At 41.5% G+C, this 20220-nt stretch overlaps 1 protein-coding gene across 1 annotated transcript in view; it reads right to left on the reverse strand.

The window, feature by feature from the left end:
• The window catches only part of KIF26B (kinesin family member 26B), a 318477-nt gene that overhangs the window by 72395 nt on the left and 225862 nt on the right, over positions 1 to 20220 (reverse strand). The window lies entirely within an intron of this gene.

The following is a 20220-nucleotide window of genomic DNA, read 5'->3' on the forward strand; positions in this document are numbered from 1 at the left end:
AACAAGCAACTTGTGTATTTAGAGGTACGAGGTACATCATGGTGTTTTAGTGTCAATGTTACTCAAGTTTAATGATGAGCTACTACATCACCTGGTCTTACTCTCAATATAAATTGAAAATTAACTGTACCCCAGTGGCCCAATTAAGAAAGCTGAAAGGTAATCTAGTCTGCTAAGCTATCAGAACTCCTGCAGTTTCTATGAAGCAGTCTGATCAATAAAAGCACATAAAAGCCAGATCTGTAATTTACACCTTTTGCTTCTAATCCAAATGCAAAAAGATGAAGTACTCAGTTCTAAGTGTCATCATCAAAGAGTTGTGAAAAGATCTCTGTTTTAATGGTCAGATTTTGAAATTATCGTCAAGGGAGTGGAATGTAATAAGCAATAAAAGATTTGTTAAAACATGTTAGCTCACAACTCATTAAATGGCTACATAATAAGATGTTATTCCTAAGACAAAAATACATGTTCATGGATTTAATGAGGTTATACTGCATCCTTAGCCCAGTTGGTAAGCAATTTAGATGTAAGTAAAACTGATGACAATCGGTCTGGCTTTGGTTCTCCCCATAAATTCACTACCTGCAGACACATGAGCTCCTGAATTTTACAGGGCAAACATCACCTCTCTGTCAGCTCTAGCCACACCTGCAGGCACTTTGTCCTAGAGCAGACTGACTTTCACACCAAACAGACAGAACTTTTATCTTAATGCCCCTTAATTGTATGCCACTTGTATCAAACCCACCTACGGTTAGCATGCAAGTGACTACAGAGGGTCACCTCATCACAGGGTGGGAGGACATCTGTTGTTAGAACAGCAGATGCACCCTGGGAGGAGGTTGTAGCCCTAAAAGTTAGACAAGGCTGCAGTCCCTGTTGGCCTCACTGAGGCTGGTGCTCTTTGTAGGTAGATCTCATTTCATACTGGCCTAAGCTCATCCCACATGGAAATAAATCAGCTGCTTTGAGAGGTAAAATCTGGGCAAATTCATTTTTGACACAACTCCTCTGAATACAACAGAATGAGACCGGAGATTAATTGGCATTATTCAGTATTTTTGTGATGTCTTCTCTATATATCTGTGAGTCAGTGGTAATTTGACCACATATATTTTAACCTGGGAAAACGAGTTGTCATTAGATGGCGAAATGGTCACACATCTGTGCATATGATTTCAGTTTTACACAATTAGTTGAGGGAAAGAGGAAAAATACTGCTTGGGTATGAATGGGTTCTCTTCACAACTGCTCAGCTAAGCTGCTTATGAAACCTAACCTCTAACTGAAAAAAGCCACTTCCAATATTTTGCCAAAGGCATTCTTCTAAACCCATCCCTAAGCAGAGCTGATTTCTACTAAGGACAAAGGCAGCCAAAACCCCATCAGTCCACATGAATTGGGCAAGGTTTGAATGTTTATTCCAGCCCTAGGTCTCCTGGCAGCTCAGAAGCACTAGTCAAGTTAGCAGGGAAGGGAAGGAGTACAACACTGTGAATCCTAGAGGAGCAAGAAAACAAAGAACAATATCAGACTTGATCTGTTTTTCTATTTTCAACTTTGGATGCCTTTGGCTTTTTCTACTGTGTCTCACGTTTTTAAACAGATGCCAATATCAAGAGCATTAGACTGATCTGCTGGAAACCAAAATAAATGGTAATCTTCAACTGCTTTAAATAAAATACTTGCTCTGCTTTAGAAAACTATTTCACTATAAGTTTACATGTATTTTTTGCTGCTATGAATCCATGCCCTCCAGATCCTTGATCGTTGTGTGGAAAGGAGAGTTAACTGAATACCCTGGGGCTAAGTTTCTTTGGGTTTTGGAGATTGGATAGTGCGTGAAATTTAACAACCTTTCATATACAGACAGTCTAAGAGTTCTTTCTGGCCTCAAACTGCATGGGCATTCAGTTTTAACTTCAGCTACACCAATTTTGTTACAGTATAATATCACCGGCTTGGGTCCTGATTTAAACCTATTCACACAAAATCAGATTAATACCTGTCACTTCTTACTGAAATGATACTGCAAATCCTCCTAACTTCCAACAGCTACAGTGATAGAAGCTGAGGCATCAGGTTTCTCTTTCCCTGAAGTAAAAGACCAATTTAACTGAAATCCTAAAAATTTACTTGCATCAGATAAACTGAATGAACCACTATAAAAAAAGAGCTCAACTCAGAAGTCCCAGGAGTTGTCTAACAGCATACATTTTCTGACCATTTGGCTCCTCAACTCTGGCAAATATAGACATTTCTCAAGAAAAATACTGCTATTGCCATGAACCTTTGTATTTCCTGTGCATTGGGGATTTTTGTTTTGAGACATAATGGTTCATAGAATCATAGAATCACAGAATCACTTAGGTTGGAAAAGACTCATAAGATCATAAAGTCCAACTGTTAACCTAACACTACCAAGTCCACTGCTAAACCATGTCCCTAAGCGCCACATCTACGTAGAATCACAAAATCATTTAGGGTGGAAAAGACCATGTCCATGTGTGTTAGGGCAGAGGGATATCATATTGATTACATGTAGGTATCCTGATAGCTGGACCACTTCTTACTCTGAAGCTAGTTTGTTGGCAGCTGGCATGAAGATGTCCGTGCACCTTGGCACAGCTTATCAGGGGTAATTCCTCTCACCTCCATTTAGACCAGCCTGCAGGAGCTATCTCCATCCGAGCCAGTTGTCTGACCCCTTTGTAGACAATAGAGAGAAACAGGCACTTAATTCACGTGGGTTTTTTTATGGATCTGCCTTCCAGATAAGAAGACTTGCACTCCACAAATGCTTCTTGCTTTCTCTATACCACCACAGGTAGATATGATTACCTGAGACGTAGATTCCTGCATTGTAGGCTAAAGTTATTCTTTTTACTGTAAGCATAATAAAAATGCTTTCCCTCAGCAGCACAGCCCCTGGCCCAAATTCAGCAGCACACACAAATCCGTGTGACAGTCTTCAGCAAAAATCACATGCTAGCAAAAATAAAGATGGGCGCATGAGTGTGATGGACACTGAACATAAGTAGTAGCAATAGATTATTTGAACTCATCTGGTAATTTGTAGACCCTAAAGTATTCTTCCAGGCCAGTTTCACACCAGTGTAACTCTTTCACATTACTCCTGATTTTCATTACATTAATTGAGAAGACAATGAGATCCTGGCTGTGCAAAATGTATGTCCACTGTTATGCCACAGGAGCTGTGACTATAGCAAAAGCCCAACAAGGAGGCGAGATACAGGCAAACTTCAGTCCTGAGAAACACATATTGGGATTCAGAACTGCATACATAACTGTGGCACAATAAGCTAGGCAGACCAAAACAGATTTTAAAACATCTGAGCTAGATGTATGTTCTGAGGAGACAGGCAGGTTTGTGGTCTGGGAATCAGGTTGAGATTGGGGAGCTAGGACCTCTCCTAACGTCTGTGCTTCAGATGCAGTGCGATTGTGAACTAGCAATGCAATCTCTGTTTCACACTCCCCACCTGTACAATGGGCTGAGTTGCAGCTTACTTCACTTGCAAGGCATACTGATACATTCAGTCATTACCGGGCCTCAGAGGACTGGCAGTTGCCATTAGGTAGGCACTCCATTATTAAACATTATTATGCATGTAACCTAAACCCAAGGATTCATGCAAAGCATTTCCCAATAGTAGTTACGACAAGAGTAAATCAACTAAGCTACAGCAGTAGAAACGATGGGAGACCACAGCCGCCGCCTCTGCCGTTTCACAGTCCTTCGTGCAATTTACAGCTGAGGGTAACGGGGGAAGGCTCGGAGTCCATGCTGGCCCCTGCAATCCATGCCACGGGGGAGGCAGTGCGAGGACGAGGGAACATAACTCAGCCAGCTATGGGGATAGTGCAGGAACTTAATGGACTTAAAAGACTTCAGTTCAATTTAAGGAACAGACAGGCTGAAGATCACAGTGCTGCTCTGGGGAAGGCAGAAATACAGTACGGTTAATTTGAAACTAACTGAACAGTGAAGTTTAAGAACTCTAATACTTTATGCGTACAATTTATATTTAAATAAACTGTAAATTGAACTTCTCCTTAAAAAGAAGAAGGCAGGTTTTCTGCTTCACTTCCTACGTGTCATTACTCCTTTAGCCCAATGCTACAGTTTCCCACTAATCTCCTGTAATTGAAGGGTTTAAGAGATACCACTTGCGATTAATGGGACCACTCAGTCTGCCAGAAATTCTTATCTGAATCCCAGTGATCAGGTCTTGGCAGCACTCAGCCTTAGACGCACCCCTGACTGTTTCTACAGGGAAACATGAAAGCAGTCTCAAGACATGTGCTGTTGGTAAAACAAACAACCTGGGCCTAATTTTGATCTGATTTTACACTCATGCAAATCTGGCTGAACTCAGCAAGCATTACCCTAGCTTAAGAGTGGAGAGAGAGAATAAAAGAAAAGGTCACTTGCTCTGCAGCATTATTGTGCCTTTTCTAGGATATAACTTCACCTCTTAATTCTGCTCGTGCTGGAAGCATTTTTTAATGTGTTCTCTTCTGCAAGTTCACAGGATTTCATTTGACAACTATTCCATCCAACAGGACGCCCATTTACTTCTCTGGATTTCAGTTCCTGCCTACAAAGATTTCTTCTGTCCTTGAATGTGTTCTACAGTCATTGAATTCCACAATATTACTCCCGACGTGCAATGCCACAAACAGAAGCAGAATCAGAGCTGTACTGTTTAGGTTTCCTCAACAGGGTTTCTTTGGATTTTTGTATATGTATTTATTCTATACATGTGTGCGTGCATTTAAATTATATACGCTATTTTTAAAAAAAATCATATACATTTTCTGAATATATCTAAAAATTTAATGTATATACATTTTTCATAATTTTCTCTGTAAATGATAATTATGGGCACTGAAGAGTTCCTTCACAGGTACCATTCAGTAGCATCAGGGGAAGATATAGGGGAATTGCTGTAATATCATTATGCTTCTGTACTGTAAAAATAAGCACAGACCTTTTAATCAGCTCTATCACAATTTCAGCTGCCTGAACCATGTTCCTTTGCCTCCTCCTTTTTTATCTACTGTATCCCTATAGACACACCAACTATTTCTTGAAGAAGGAATTTGCTAATTGCAGGATTTTCCCCAGCTAAGCTAAACTCGATTTGTGACCTACCATGGACCTTTTGTTATGTTCTTGCTCTGTGGAGAAGGACAAAGGTTCAGCATGCTCTGCAAAGTAGAACTGATGCCATAGGAAAAAAAAGAGAACAAGAGTACAGCCCCAGCCCCTGCCACTCGCACGTCTCCTGTGCCCGCGGGGGTCTGTCTGGAGGACCCCCAGTGAAATGAGCACAGAAGGTGGGAGAGGTAAGCTGTGTCAAATCTGCATCAAACATGAATAACTACCAACAGAGGCTGGAATGAGGCAACACAAGCGATTGGAGATTGACACTGGGGATGCTATCACTTCCTTCTACTCTGGCCTGTAAGATTTTGTTTGGGGTTCATTTATCTAATTACTGCAGGGACAGGGCCAGACAGCTGTTGCTTTGGGCACTGCGCATGCCTTTATGAGCTGCTTTTCTCATCAATCATTTGAGCAGCTTCTGCTGGACATGCGCTGGGTGGTAGTGGGAGGCAGGAGCTGCCGTGCAGTCAGGGGTGAGACAGGCCAGCTGGGGCTATTGAGCTGTATTAGCACTCCATCAATGTAATGGCAATCACTGGCTGCAGGAACAGCCTTATTGGAGGTTAATGAAGAGTGGGGTTTGTAATTTCTCACTGTTACAGTTGTAAATAATGGTGGCAGGCACGCATTTTTGCTGTTGCCAGCCACAAAATACTACAGCACAAGAAAATCTGACATCCCAAATGCTTATTAACATACATGCTTTTGCATGATGGATGTAAAGCTAGAAGCCTTTCTATAGTGCCCAGAGAATATGGAAATGGTCAGTTGGGCATTTTAAACGATCTTTTTTACAGATCATGAGACAATTAACTGATTGTGCTAACATGAAATGTAGGAGGTCAAGATAAAGAGACTGAGCCCGAATGAGACAAATACAGAATTGTATGAGTGGAAGTTGCTTTAATGGAAGTCTCCTGGTCACATCTGAAAAAAAAAAAACCCAACAAACTGGGGTAAATTATGCCAGTGTCAGCTGGTCAGGAAACATTTGTAAACAGGCCTCATTGCCTCTCTTTCTAGTCTCACTAAAGTAACTCTTGTAGGCTTCAGTGCTTCACTTCAGCACAAATTAGAAGACGCTCAGGCCTGATCACTCTTGTTGTCTGTGGAAATGGCTGTTACTGTTACTGCTCTGCCACTTTACAAAAGCAGTGAAAACAATTGAAAAAACACCACCACTAGGGCTTGGCAGGTCTCCTCTTTTTTACAACTGTCCCTGTGTTTCTTTCTTGTGTAATTGCTAAAACTTTACCAGCTCATCAACCCCATCCTGTACAGCAAACTAATTTGCACTCATAGCAATAATGGGAAGTAGCTTACTGTACCCAAACACTGATCGTATTATTCGAAAAACTTGCCCTTATCAGGATTGTACCCTTTTTCAATTGGATGATGTAACTTTATCAATAAATTCAGTAAAATCTGATGTGAAATATGTTCAGGTCATAGGGGATGGCTCAGTGACCTCTTGTTTCATTCACATCAGCAGTAGCTTTGAGTTTTGTGACTGTAGTTTGGTACAGTCGAAAGACAGTGCTGAGCACCGACACTCTCTGAAACCAGCATGTACATCAGCCCAGCCACTTAGCTGTCGCATTGCTACTTCAGCATTTACTGAAGATTAACATAGAGCACTGCAACTTTCTTCTGCTCTTTAAAAAAAAAAAAGACATGAGGATCAACCTGTCATGGAAACAACCTTTCCCTAAGCTTCCCCACATGCAGCAAACAGACTGTGTGTTCCTGGTTTTCCTTTTGCTTCCTTCTGATCTCTTTGAGGGAAGCCTGCATTTCAGACCTGCATAGCTGGGGCAGTCTGCATGTTGCCTCAAGCAGGGGGAGGATATTTCCCAGCTTCTGACACTCTTCGCATACCTGCACATAGATCCACAGGAGCGTACCTGCATCTATGATGGGGCCAACAACAGCCTAACTCAGCTCATGTGCAGGGATGAAATTCCAGCTTCTTTTGTTTTGGAGAAGATCTTTAAACATCACTGTTAGTGGCATTTTCATGAGAACTAAACAAAGCAAAACAGCCTTCAACAATCCCAGCATGAACAACATGGGATCAGCTGGCAAATCTTGTCTTCCCTGCAGTGGATCTGCAGATACGTAAGCACGCACCTACCAGTACAGTCAGCAGATGCCTTACTTAAGCCTCTAACACACTACTGCAAAAATTTGCTCTGCTTCTCTCACTCCAATAAGAACTTATTTTTCTTCACCGAATAGCAAGTACAGTTGGCTGCCACAAATTTCAAGATCTAATTTCCTTGGCGTGAGATCTCTTTACCTTTCAAAATCAGATATTTTGCTTCACTTCAGTGACCTTTTGGAGTAGAGAGTTTCCCACTTTCCTTTTTTTTACTTAATATGAATTTTTCAGAAGGGTCTTTAGATAGAAAGTATCTATATAGTAAATTAAACAAGGCAAAAACTGTTCCCTGGCACAAAATGGCAAGCATCCTTCCCTGTAATTCTCATCCTCTGCTATGGTGTGGCCATATCCAACGGTCTACCAAGATGGTCACTTGCCCATGCTAATTTAAAAACCATGCCTGGAATTGTTTGGGAGAACAGTCTAGTGGTCCAACACCATGCCAGGGACCTTGTTAACAATGCGGGAGTATGGATGATTGACTGCCGATGCCCAGGAACATTTCCTGCTCCTGTTTAATTTACTTTATATAGTCTGTACTGGTTTTAGCTGGGATGGTTAATTTTCTTCATAATAGCTTCTATGGTGCTACATTTTGGATTTGTAATGAAAACAGTGTTGATGACAGGCATGTTTTAGTTATTGCTGAGCAGTGCTTACACACCATTAAGACCTTTTCTGCTTCTCATCCCACCCCACCAGTGAGTAGGCTGGGAGCGCACAAGAAGTTGGGAGGGGACACAGCTGGGACAGCTGACTCCAACTGACCAAAGGGATATTCCATACCGTATGACATCATGCCCAGCAATAAAAGCTGGGGAAAGAAGGAAGAAGGGGGGGAACGTTCAGAGTTATGGCGTTTGTCTTCCCAAGTAACCATGACGTGATGGAGCCCTGCTTTCCTGGAGATGGCTGAACACCTGCCTGCCGATAGGAAGTGGTGAATGAATCCCTTGTTTTGCTTTGCTTGTGCGCGCAGCTTTTGCTCTTTCTAGTAAACTGTCTTTATGTCAACCCATGAGTTTTCACTTTTACCCTTCCAATTCCCTCTCACATCCTACTGGGAGGGAGTGAGCGAGGGGCTCTGTGGGGCTGAGCTGCCTACCAGGGTTAAACCATGACATAGTCCCAGCCACAGAACACAGCTTAGCCATGTTTTCTATTCTTTAAGTTAAATACAAGAAACTCAGGTGGTGCAGTAGTGACCTCTCAAGCATGTGATGTACCATATGTTGCTCTGTTCTTTTCCAACCTAGCTTGATATCTACAGATCCTACAGACAGATCAGCCAAACCCATCAAACACATGTGTGGCACCAGCGAGCCAAGCCTCCCTAAAGGAATTTCTCTGCTCTTGTGATTGATGACAAGGCTGCTGTGGTTCTTGCTGCCTACACAGGGTTGCCCTCAGCCCCCAGGGGAGGAGGGAGCCGGCAGTGGTGAGTCACTTGGCTCTTTCTCATAGGCCATGCTCATATTCTGCTGCAGTGCATAAAGACTGAAGAGAACTTTGCTCCACTCATTAAAGCTTCCTCTTAGAAACCCGCCCTTCCAGCAAAACATGACTGTACTGCCTCAGCTGCCACAAGGACTGGTGTTGATAGAAAGCAGTAGCAATATCAACAGTAGCAATATCTCAAGCATGCGCATTGATAATTATGTCTGCTATATTACTTCTAAGAGCCCTGGGTTCCCTTTTTGTAAAGCTGTGAAAAAGGTGCATAGGACGCGGCTTGGTAAGTTAAGCGGGCAGTTCATCTCATCCCTAATTAGAGAAAGGGTGACACCGCGGGCTTCGCATTATACGTTCTCAGGAGAACAGGAATTCACGGATGAACTGAATTCACTCTCTGCTTTTTTGTCTAAGGAAACAAGACTTTCCATGGAAAGAATGCAGATAAAAGACAAAGTTTCCCTTACGCATGTCTTTGAGATGTCTTTTCAGTGCTAGAGAAACAAAGGATATACAGGTATTGCACAGAAGATGTATAATCACAATTGTAAGCTTTTCCATTATTTATAAAGATGATCTCCATGACTGCATACAAAAGGAGATTCCCCAGTCTGCACATAACAGTGTATGGCACAGCACCATAAATAATGAGTAGCGATGCAATCAGATAAGAAGAATTTACATTATTTAAGCCAAGCCAGAAGAAGTGACAAATTGCAGTTTAATGCAGATAAGTGTGTAGAAAGATGTGTAAAGCTTTGGAGTGGCAGTTGGTAATGACCGCCAGTAAATAAAAGGGATGGTTCATGCTACTGACTAAGAAAAAAATTTGGGAGTTCATGGGGAGGAAAAGAATCCCAAAGAAAGCAAGGGGTAGCATTGCTAAAGACAGTCTATATAAATGGAAGGAGGTACAATTATCATATTAGGTAATATGGGTGAGATATCTAATAAGTGCTTGGGTATTCAGAGGAGAAATCCAGTCTCCAGAAGGGAAGTATACCAGCCTCCGGTGCCATATATTGCATGAAACAATCAGCAGAAACTTCAAGGATTGGAGCTAGATGCTTTAGTCAGAAATTTAATACATTATAATGCCATTGAATTCAGCAATAATTCCTTATTTCTCTACAAGTATATAAAAGGACAATTTGACCCTAGTTAGGAACAACCACCAACAAAATGAAACTTCAAAAAGGAGGAAATCATAAAACCTGGATCCAAGCAATGATATGATTTATATTGTTAGTGAACCATTCACCTGAAGATCCTACAGGGCTTTGCAAAGGCTTCTAACAGGATTAAGACATATATTTACAATTATGCTCATTTTTCAACTGCAGAAATAAAGTGTAAGAATAAATGAATCATCTAAGATCCCAGGAAAGGCTTGCTTTACCTAAACAGACTACCTGAACTCTAGTTCTGCCCTTTCTTATCCCATACCTGCAGGCTATAATGTTTACAAGGGCATAAACATGATATTGAATATACTTTTTCTTTGATGTTGTATCCTATTTAATACTACCTGCATGCTTCTATCTTTGGCTGTGGTACAGGAAGGCACAATAACTACAGAGCCCAAGCAGCCAGTCACTTAGAATTAATGAGATCCATTTGTAATGCTGTATATTGTCTCTAGCTAAAAATGCATTTGTTGAGCCTTAAAAGAAACCTGTGGAACAGATTTTTATGGTGGGCTTGATTTTTACATGCCTCTGAAACAAACAGGATTATTTATTGTGCCTGGGACAAAAGAACAGAATCATAGAATCATAGAATTATTTGGGTTAGAAGAGACCTTAAAGATCATCTAGTTCCAAGCCCGCTACCATGGGCAGGGACACCTTCCACTAGACCAGGTTGCTCAAAGCCCCATCCAACCCAGCCTTGAACACTGCCAGGGATGCGGCATCCACAACCTCTCTGGGCAACCTCTTCCAGTGCCTCACCACACTCGCAGTAAGAAATTCTTCCCTACATCTAATCTAAACCTACCCTCTTCCAGTTTAAAGCCATTACCCCTTGTCCTATCACTAAATACCCTTGTAAAAAGTCCCTCTCCTGCTTTCTTGTAGTCCCCCTTTAGGTACTAGAAGGCTGCTATAGGGTCTCCCCAGAGCCTTCTCTTCTCCAGGCTGAACAACCCCAGCTCTCCCACAGCCTGTCTTCACAGGAGAGGTGCTCCAGCCCTCTAATCATCTTCGTGGCCCTCCTCTGGACTCGCTCCAACAGCTCCGTGTCCTTCTTATGCTGGGGGCCCCAGAGCTGAGCACAGTACTCCAGGTGGGGCCTCATGAGAGCAGAGTTGACGGGGACAATCACCTCCCTGGACCTGCTGGTCGTGCTTCTTTTGATGCAGCCCAGGATACGGTTGGCTTTCTGGGCTGCAAACACACATTGCCAAGTCACATTGAGCTTCTCATCAACCAACACCCCCAAGTCCTTCTCTGCAGGGCTACTCTCAAACCACTCCTCGCTCAGCCGGTATTTGTGCTTGGGATTGCCCTGATGCATGCGCGGGACCTGGCACTTGGCCTTGTTGAACTTCATGAGGTTCGCACGGGCCCACCTCTCCGGCCTGTCAAGGTTCCTCTGGATGACATCCCTTCCATCCAGTGCGTCCACCACACCACACAGCTTGGTGTCATCCACAAACTTGCTGTGGGTGCACGCAATCCCACTGGCCATGTCACCAACAAAGACGTTAAACAGCACGGGCCCCAATACCCCGCCCTGGGGAATGCTTCTCATCACTGCTCTCCACTTGGACATCAAGACGTCGACCGCAATTCTTTGAGTGTGACCATCCAGCCAATTCCTTACCCACCGAGTGCTCCATCCAGCAAATCCATGTCTCTCCAATTTAGAGACAAGGTCGTCGTGCAGGACAGCGTCAAACACTTTGCGCATGTCCAGGTAGATGACGTCCATTGCTCTCCCCTTATCCATCAACACTGCAAACCCATCGTAAAAGGCCACCAAATCTGTCAGGCATGATTTGCCCTTAGTGAAGCCATGTTGGCTGTCACCAACCACCTTCTTATTTTCCATGTGCCCTAGCATAGTTTCCAGGAGGATCTGCTCCATCATCTTGCTGGGCACAGAGGTGAGACTCACTGGCCTGTAGTTCCCTGGGACTTCCTTTTCTCCCTTTTCAAAAATGGGGGTTAGTTTCCCCTTTTCCAGTCAGCGGGAACTTCCCTGGACTGGCATGACTTCTCAAATATGATGGATAGTGGCTTAGTCACTTCCGCCACCAGTTCCCTCAGGACCCATGGATCCACCTCATCAGGTCCCATGGACTTGTGCACCTTTAGGTTCCTTAGATGGTCACAAACCTGATCTTCTCCTACGGTGGGCGGTTCTTCATTCTGCCAGTCCCAGAAGACCATACAAGTTGCATCTAAAGGTTCACATAACTCCATAATATCCCATCTCCAACAGCGACTCAACAGTCTGCCTTGTGAGCCTTCTACTGTGGTGGTCTGCACTGGCATCCCACTGGTCCCGTCTGAGCTGTGCCTTGCCAATACCTGCACAGCCCACATGCCACTTGCATCCTGCCAAGACACAAACTAGGGGGAACTTAAACTATCAGGAGAGAACCACAGGCTCTGATGAGACAACCTGTAGTCTGAATCAAATCTATAGCCCATTCGGGACATTATTGGGCTTGGGCATGTTCATAGTGCCGTTTGTGGGATGCTGTCACTCCTTTTGGGCGGGTGGAGAGGAGTGCCCCAGAAAGGTCTCCCATGGGTACATACAGTACATGAAGCTGCCTCTCCCAGCTCCTCCAGAACCTGTTGCTGAGGCTCTGGTTGCTTCTCCTTCCTCAGATTTTTTTTTTTTTTTTAATGCCTTCCCCAGTACTAACATTCAATTGCTTTCTGACCAGTAGTGAACATCGTGTTGGGATTTTCAGTATCCTCTAGAAGGCACTACAACCTGAATCTTACCCCTGAAGGAAAGTAAATCCAAGGAAGTCATATGTCTGAGCAAATTTGTTCCTAAAAGCTGGGGATCAGCAAACACAGCCTCTGGTGGTACACGGATGTTCTTCCTTACTTGGAAAAATCCAAAGACATATTAGCTAAGACTACACTGCTGGTGCAAATGATCTCTGTGTTGTACTCTGCGGTATTGGTTCCTGGGCATGCATCTGACTCCATCTACAGTGCAGCTCATCTCCACTGCAACCTGCGTTCCCATCGGAAGAAATCCAGTCATGCAGGCAAGAGGGATGGTACGGTATGCTTAGCACTGCTCCTGATCTGTCTGATCACAGAACCAAGACATCAGGACTGTAATGCTTTCCTGTGTTTTTTGTACTGAACATAATAGCTAAATAACAGAATTAAAATGATACCAAACCAGAGAGGCAGACAAACAAAAAAAGACAGAAAGAAAACTAAACAGGAACCCCCAGAGAACTTAATGGAAACAGTACTTTGACAAATGAAACTTGCCTCGTGTCACAGGGAGACACTAACTTCTTTTACCCTCAGCTGTAGTATACAGCATAACACTGCTACTAAACCCCTTCCTTGATGAATGCAACTCTATAGCAATGAGAAACAGCCAACAAAGTGCCCATCTGCCTAGTGACCCCTACCACTAACGATTTCATCCACTGCTTGCTGCCTTGTTAAATGCTACAATAAATAACAGCAGTGTTTGTGAGTAGATCAGGTAACTAACCACTTACCCTAGAAAGAATATCCAGTGCTTGTTAGTAGTTTTTGTACATGCCCTCAGCTGTAATTCTGCAATCTTAATTCAGGCAAAATTCCCATCGTCTTCAACCTCAACTGCCATTTCCTGACTTTTGAGCGCTTAACCATGCAACCTTAACATTCCTTTAATGTTGCTGTTCGTCAACAGAATAATTCATTATGTTGTGTGTAGCTTAGGGACTGTGTAATTCTTCTAGCAAGTAGCAGCCTTTAATGAATGGCACTTGATCAATAATGCAGAAATCAACATCTGAGAATAAATAAAAAGCCTTTTTCATGAGGGGTGTCTGTAGGAAATGTCAAAACCATTTATCAAGGGTCCAGGCTGATAGCCTGCAGCTGCTGTCCACAAGAACTATAAAAACGAACTTTGTTGAGTCCTGCAAATATTTTTTTTTTATTGAGTACTATTAGCTTTTTCCATGACCAAAACACAAAACAAGGACTTATGGAGTATGAATGCAATGGGCATTACAAGAGCTTTTTTAAAGTAAAACTTTGCCATAATAGTACTTTGTCCCTAAGCTGCTAGTTATACAAGATTATTTTATGCACCTTGGTTTCCAGGTGCACCTTTAAAACAATCCTCATTGTGACACTAGACAGGCTGAGCTGCTTAATACAAATGCAAAAATGCATTTGTATTTGGGTTTCAAAACCTCAGTTTAACAAGGTATTGGACAAACATTACAAACCAAGACAATGGCAAGCACTTTACCTCTTCCTGATATCTAGGTGAAGCATGTATCAAAGGAGCAGGTAGTTTTGACTGTTTTGAAAAGCTTTTATGTTTCTTAATGAATAATCTAACAGAGAAGCACAGGGCAAATCAGCTCCTTTGCTGATAATTCACATCCGGCGGTAGAGTAGCAATAGTTAAGGGCTATAATCACCATTGACAAATATGAGCAAGATGATGAAAATAGAGGTTTAATGAAGTTTGCTTTAGTCCCACATGGCTTAAAAAAAACTTTCATTTTAAGTGCCAGAGTGATCCCTCCTTGTCAAATCCTAAGTCTAGGGTGATCAGTTTTCTAGGCAGGTTATTTAAATAGCTAAGAATAATCTTATTCTGGACTCTATATAACCAAGCAAGGCTCCTTCCATTGCACCTATCACCAGGATGGGGACTGCATCAGCCACACAAGCTTATTTTCTAAAGATCAAGCTCTTGATCACTTAGGAGCTGCTCAAGAAGGCTTCACCTTCAGCTAGCCTGAACTACACTGACAATTTGACTTCTCTCTGTTCTCATGCAGGCAGGCAGAGTGATCTGGTGGTGGACAAGAACAAGTGGAGGACCTTGATGAGGTTGGCCAGGCAACAATTCTATGGCTCCATCCTCTCTCAGAGGTGGGTGACAGAGCTGGCTGCTTCATCTCCTCTAAAATATTACAATTTCCACTTTGGTCACAATGATGTCACCATGAATCAACAATGAGATCCAGCATTTTCAAAACTGAGATCACTCAGCAAAGGCCTTTGTGCCTTTGGTGGGTAACAATCCCTGGAGAGACATTGCATCTCTGTTGACACTACTGCAGATATCCTAGCTATTACACCAATGAATCTGTTTCTAAATCCATCTCTTTAAACAGTGCTTTTCCACCTACTATGAAAATTTCTGTGGTAACTCTGCTATTTGTCATCAGTGGCACTGCATGCCAGACAATGGCTATGAAAGTAACAGTCAGCGCACAGGTTTCACAAATGATTGAAGCAACTAGCCTTCTCTTGAGCAATAAAGGGATCTTTCATTTTAAGATAATTCATCCTCCATGCTTGTCGCTACTGTAGCTTAGTATCAGGGAAGAAATGATCTCTGATGCCCTGTAACGTTTTGTCACTCATCACAAAATAGAGAGATTAATGAAGGAAAAAAGGGGGGAGGGGTTGAGGGGTTGGTTTGGGTTTTTTTAAGACACATCTTCCCACAGTAGATCAGAGAATAAGCAGAACCAGTAAGGTAAAATATACTGGAATGGTAAAAGGAAGAAGATAACACAACAAATATCACTTACAGACTGATTTTTAATGTGCAGCACAGAATGAATCTTGATAAAGTATTCAAACTTCAAATAGAAACGTGATCCTAAATCAGCACTGTGTGGTAGGGAGGGAGACAGCTCTACTGCCTGTCTGTCTGGTGAAGGATGGTTTTATACCACAAAACCTGAAAAAGGTATGTCTTGAAGTAAGTGGGACTGCTTGAGTACAGACTGATCATATACATCAGTACAAAACGTGAGAAGCACAGAAAGTGAGTGCGGCCGGGGTTGGGCCAGAATCCAAACGAGAGTCATGCCAACCACAACAATATTCAGGTTTTCACTGGTGGAGCCAAAGCCCTAACTTGGATCAACTTGGGTTTTCCTCACTTCTTTCCTTCCAAGTAGTTCCTGGAAGTGACAGTACCACATTTAGACAGAATGGACCACAAATCTGTCCAGCTGGGAAGCCTCAGGTAGTCACAGGCATTATGACAACTATTACGGTGAAAAATTAACAGTGTGGGGTTTTAATTGCACTTCTAAAGCTGCCTTTATCACTTGTTGTCCAGTACTATAGCTGTACATTAGCCCTTCATTTTTTTAAGGACTGTCCTCACAGCAACACTCAACTGTGAGTGCTGCAAGCCATGCAGCTCTGTGCTTATCTCTTTAATAGCCAAGTATCTTTCATTCTTACATAGTATTTTTGCTATACAAAGAAAAAATTGGGATATAGATCTTACTTTAGATAGTGTGTATCTCAACTTTGGGTATATTTACATCTGGCTTTTGACTCAGATTATTCAATAACATAAAGCCTAATAAATGGTAATATGTCATGGTTCACACACAACTTTCTCTATACCACTGCTCTTACTGTATTTCTGTTAAATGCTGCACATCTTACCTGACTGCACGTGAATGCGCATTAGCTAATATTCAATACAAGTTTTGGTAAGGTGAATATTGCATATGAACTCGCCAAAGTAAAGGAAATTCATTCTGTCATTAATTTCTACCAATTTGCATAGACGTTGCAAGAAATGTGGTCTCTGTCAAGATGCTTCAGGACATATCCCATTCTCTGTGTAATAACAAGATAGAACAGGGTACATTTTCAATGGAGTGACTATCTCTGGATGTCCTTGGATAGTGTGGGATTCAGGAAACCTCTTAATATTATTTTAATTAAGCTGTTACAGTCCATCATGTCAAAACATAAAAATACAGATTATATAAAACTGCATTAGGGGACCTTACAAAGCCCTGATTAATGGCCTGATAGGTTGTAAAATGAATCCAAACTGTAAATTTATACCGAGGGCTTTTCTAAAATGTGAATTATTGACTTGACAGATCATAATAACTCTTTCCAAACTATTCTGGTCTATGGTTCAAATCTTTTCTGTATAGCTCACTGACATGCACAGTAAGTCTAATTTACTATGTCTCTTGCTGCAGGAACATCCACAGACTGTAACATCCTCTGAAATGTATTCTGAAATATTGCAAGTGACCAGATGGACAAAGGCATGAGGAAGAAAATGTCATTAATCTATAATGACTTCCAGATAAGAGTGACTTAGAATCCCTCCTACTAGCTCACCTGGCACAAAAGTTTCTACCATTAATGAGGTATACCAATGCCGGAATATGTTACATGGAACCTGCTTTATGCATCAGCTACCTTGGCTCTCCAGTGATTTCCATTAGAGTAAGGTGGTTTATTTGCTGTTTCGGGATGCCATTATTTTCTATAGCCATAACACAAGACAGATATTTTTAATACCTAGCAGATTATACCTAGACTGCTATATTAACATGAACCTCAGAAAAACACTTGAACCCCAAACTTCTCATCTGGATATATTTTAATCACTTTTAATTACCTCTGAAGACTGGAGCAAACCTCAGCTCATCAGATAGGAAATCCTAGACACTGTAGGAGAAGGTGGCATTCTGGATCCTATGGAGCTCAGCCCCTATAGACCATACAGATGCAACTGGATCAAGTCACTCAGTTCCAGCAACTGACACTCACTGTTGCAAATATCTCCATTAAAACATAGTCCCCTGTCCCCCAAAAGGGCAGGGATGAACTCAAAGCCTGTCTTGCTGAACATCTGGAATGCGACACTTATTTCCCTGAAGTTAAAATTCAAAACTCAGATCAGCCAGCAAATTTTGCAAAATGCCTTCTTTTTCCCTTAGTAAGAGAAGGACTCCCACTTATGCATATCTTAATTGAGAATTTGTATCTTGTTGCAACATATACAGTTGAAGCTCTTTTGGTTACAAGAAATCCCAAACACATTTTAACTTGACAACTTTCAATTACATCTTTAAAAATCCCACACTCAGAATTTCTATTTTGGCAGGATAGAAACTTTGATATTACAAAATATGATTTTATTTTGAATAGAAATAAAAATCCACAAGACTGAAATTTTCTGAGAAATGCTGAAATTTTTTAGAATTAATTTTAAATGTCTGTGTTGGTAAAACAAAGTATTTTCCTCTCACTGACTTTAAAAATACTTTGAAAGTGTCATTTATATGATGCATTATATAAACAAAAAGTAATTTTGAAATGAAAATAATTCCATACTTATGGAGTACTGTCAACCCAAATTTGGTTTTGCGGGTAAAAAAACCCACAAATGAAAAACCAAACAAACAAAAACAGATTGAAAAATTTTCACCTATTTTTAGCTCAATCACTAGTTCAAATTTCAATCAATTCCATCAGTTTTCAAACAACCTGATTAGATTAATATTGGGAACTAGCATGACCTGACAGAGAGCAGCTATCCTGAAATATAGCTACTGATACAAAAAATTACATTAGATAATTAAGTTGTTGCTTTAGTAGAACTAGACCTACTAACTGGGCATGTATTAAACACTTAAGTACTGAAAGAGTTAAGAAAATCCCAGTAGAAAAAAAAAAAAAAAAATTTAAAACCTTGACATTAGACTCCATAAAATTGAGAAAAATAAGATTGAGCAAATTGATATTTATAAAGAGTTCTAATCACACAATTATGGTATCTTTTTGAAGTAGTGTAACATGTATTTTGTAGAGCTAATCTATACTTCGTTACTCTCTCTCGAGATGCACACTCAGAGCAAAGTCTACAAACATTCACCACGTTTCCCCACTAATAAACCCGATTCATTATCTTAACATGAAACAAGACAAGTTAAAAAAAAAGACACCCCCAAATCCAGCCTAAAAGCCAACACATTTTTGTGCAGAAAACTTTGAAGTTTCTGCAGGCATACATGGCATACTATCCTGAATCTACATTTTCCGGGAGTCTGCAAAAGAAAAGCAGGAATGCTTTTCATGTATAAACCTAGAAAAGCATGTAGAAATCTATATAATAAACCCTTTACAAATAGTTCCTGCATAAGAATAAAAATGTAGCGGAGGAGTATACAGAACTGCTCTAAAGAAACATGATAGGTAGATATTTAAAATGTTTTAAAAATATTTGTCAATATTCATGCACAGACAAGCCAAAATATATGAGATGAAATCCTGGCCCACCGACTTTATCCACAAACTATCTTTCAGACAGATTAGCTAATCATAGAACTTCAACTTGTTTAAGTCAATTCAACTCTTCAAGATTAATGGGATCTTTTCGGGCTGGAAGGAAAAGGTTTCACTAGAAAGAATGAACAAAAGTAAGAAAGGGACATCATGGTCAGAGTAACCCCCAAAACTGGGTCCTTCACAATAGAGGAAACTCTTAAGAACAATAGTCAAACTCTTTGGAAAGAGGAGCATACCTGGGGGCTGGGGATCAGGGGCTGGACTTGGCCTTCGAGATTCCTCCACCTCATCCACCACCTTCTTCCTCAGAAGAGAAAAAGAAGGGCTAGCTGGGGACCACCATTGCCCCAAGGGCTAAATATCTCCCCCAGGGCTTGAACGCAGGCAATTACTTTAACTCTGCTGATGCCCTTGGTGAAGAGAAGGAAGAAAGCCTATGCATGGCCAAACACTTGAAACACCCTCTGCATCAGTATGGGACATCATCCCTATGTTGAGGTTCAGCTACCCTCCGTACATTGGGAAATTTGCTGTTGAAATACTGGAAACTATAGTAAGTGAAAGGTTTATAAATGACAGGAAGATGAAGCTGGCTTTTCTAGTTCTAACACCTCATGATAGATGCTTAAATAAAAAATTCACTTTGAATTCTCAAGCAGGGAAAGTAACTGTAGGAATTATAATACCAAGCATTTCCCTTCAATATGCAGTACTCACTACTACATAAGGCTATTAACGTAAACACTGTAACTGGATTATTTTTTTTTTAGTGTCTGGATGGTGGTGTGACCTTGTCCTGGTTTCGGCTGGGATAATTTTTCTTTCTAGTAGCTGGTATAGTGTTGTGTTTTGGGTTCAGTATGAGAAGAATGTTGACAACACACTGATGTTTTCAGTTGTTGCCAAGTAATGTTTAGACTAAGTCAAGGATTTTTCAGCTTCCTATGCCCAGCCAGCAAGAAGGCTGGAGGGGCACAAGAAGTTGGGAGGGGACACAGGCAGGACAGCTGACCCAAACTGGCCAAAGGGGTATTCCATATCATGTGATGTCATGCCCAGCATATAAACTGGGGGGAGTTGGCCTGGGATGCATGCACTCCCGCTGCTCAGGAACT

The sequence above is a fragment of the Aquila chrysaetos genome, chromosome 13, assembly GCF_900496995.4.
Source record: "Aquila chrysaetos chrysaetos chromosome 13, bAquChr1.4, whole genome shotgun sequence".
In the NCBI taxonomy this organism is placed as follows: Eukaryota; Metazoa; Chordata; class Aves; order Accipitriformes; family Accipitridae; genus Aquila; species Aquila chrysaetos.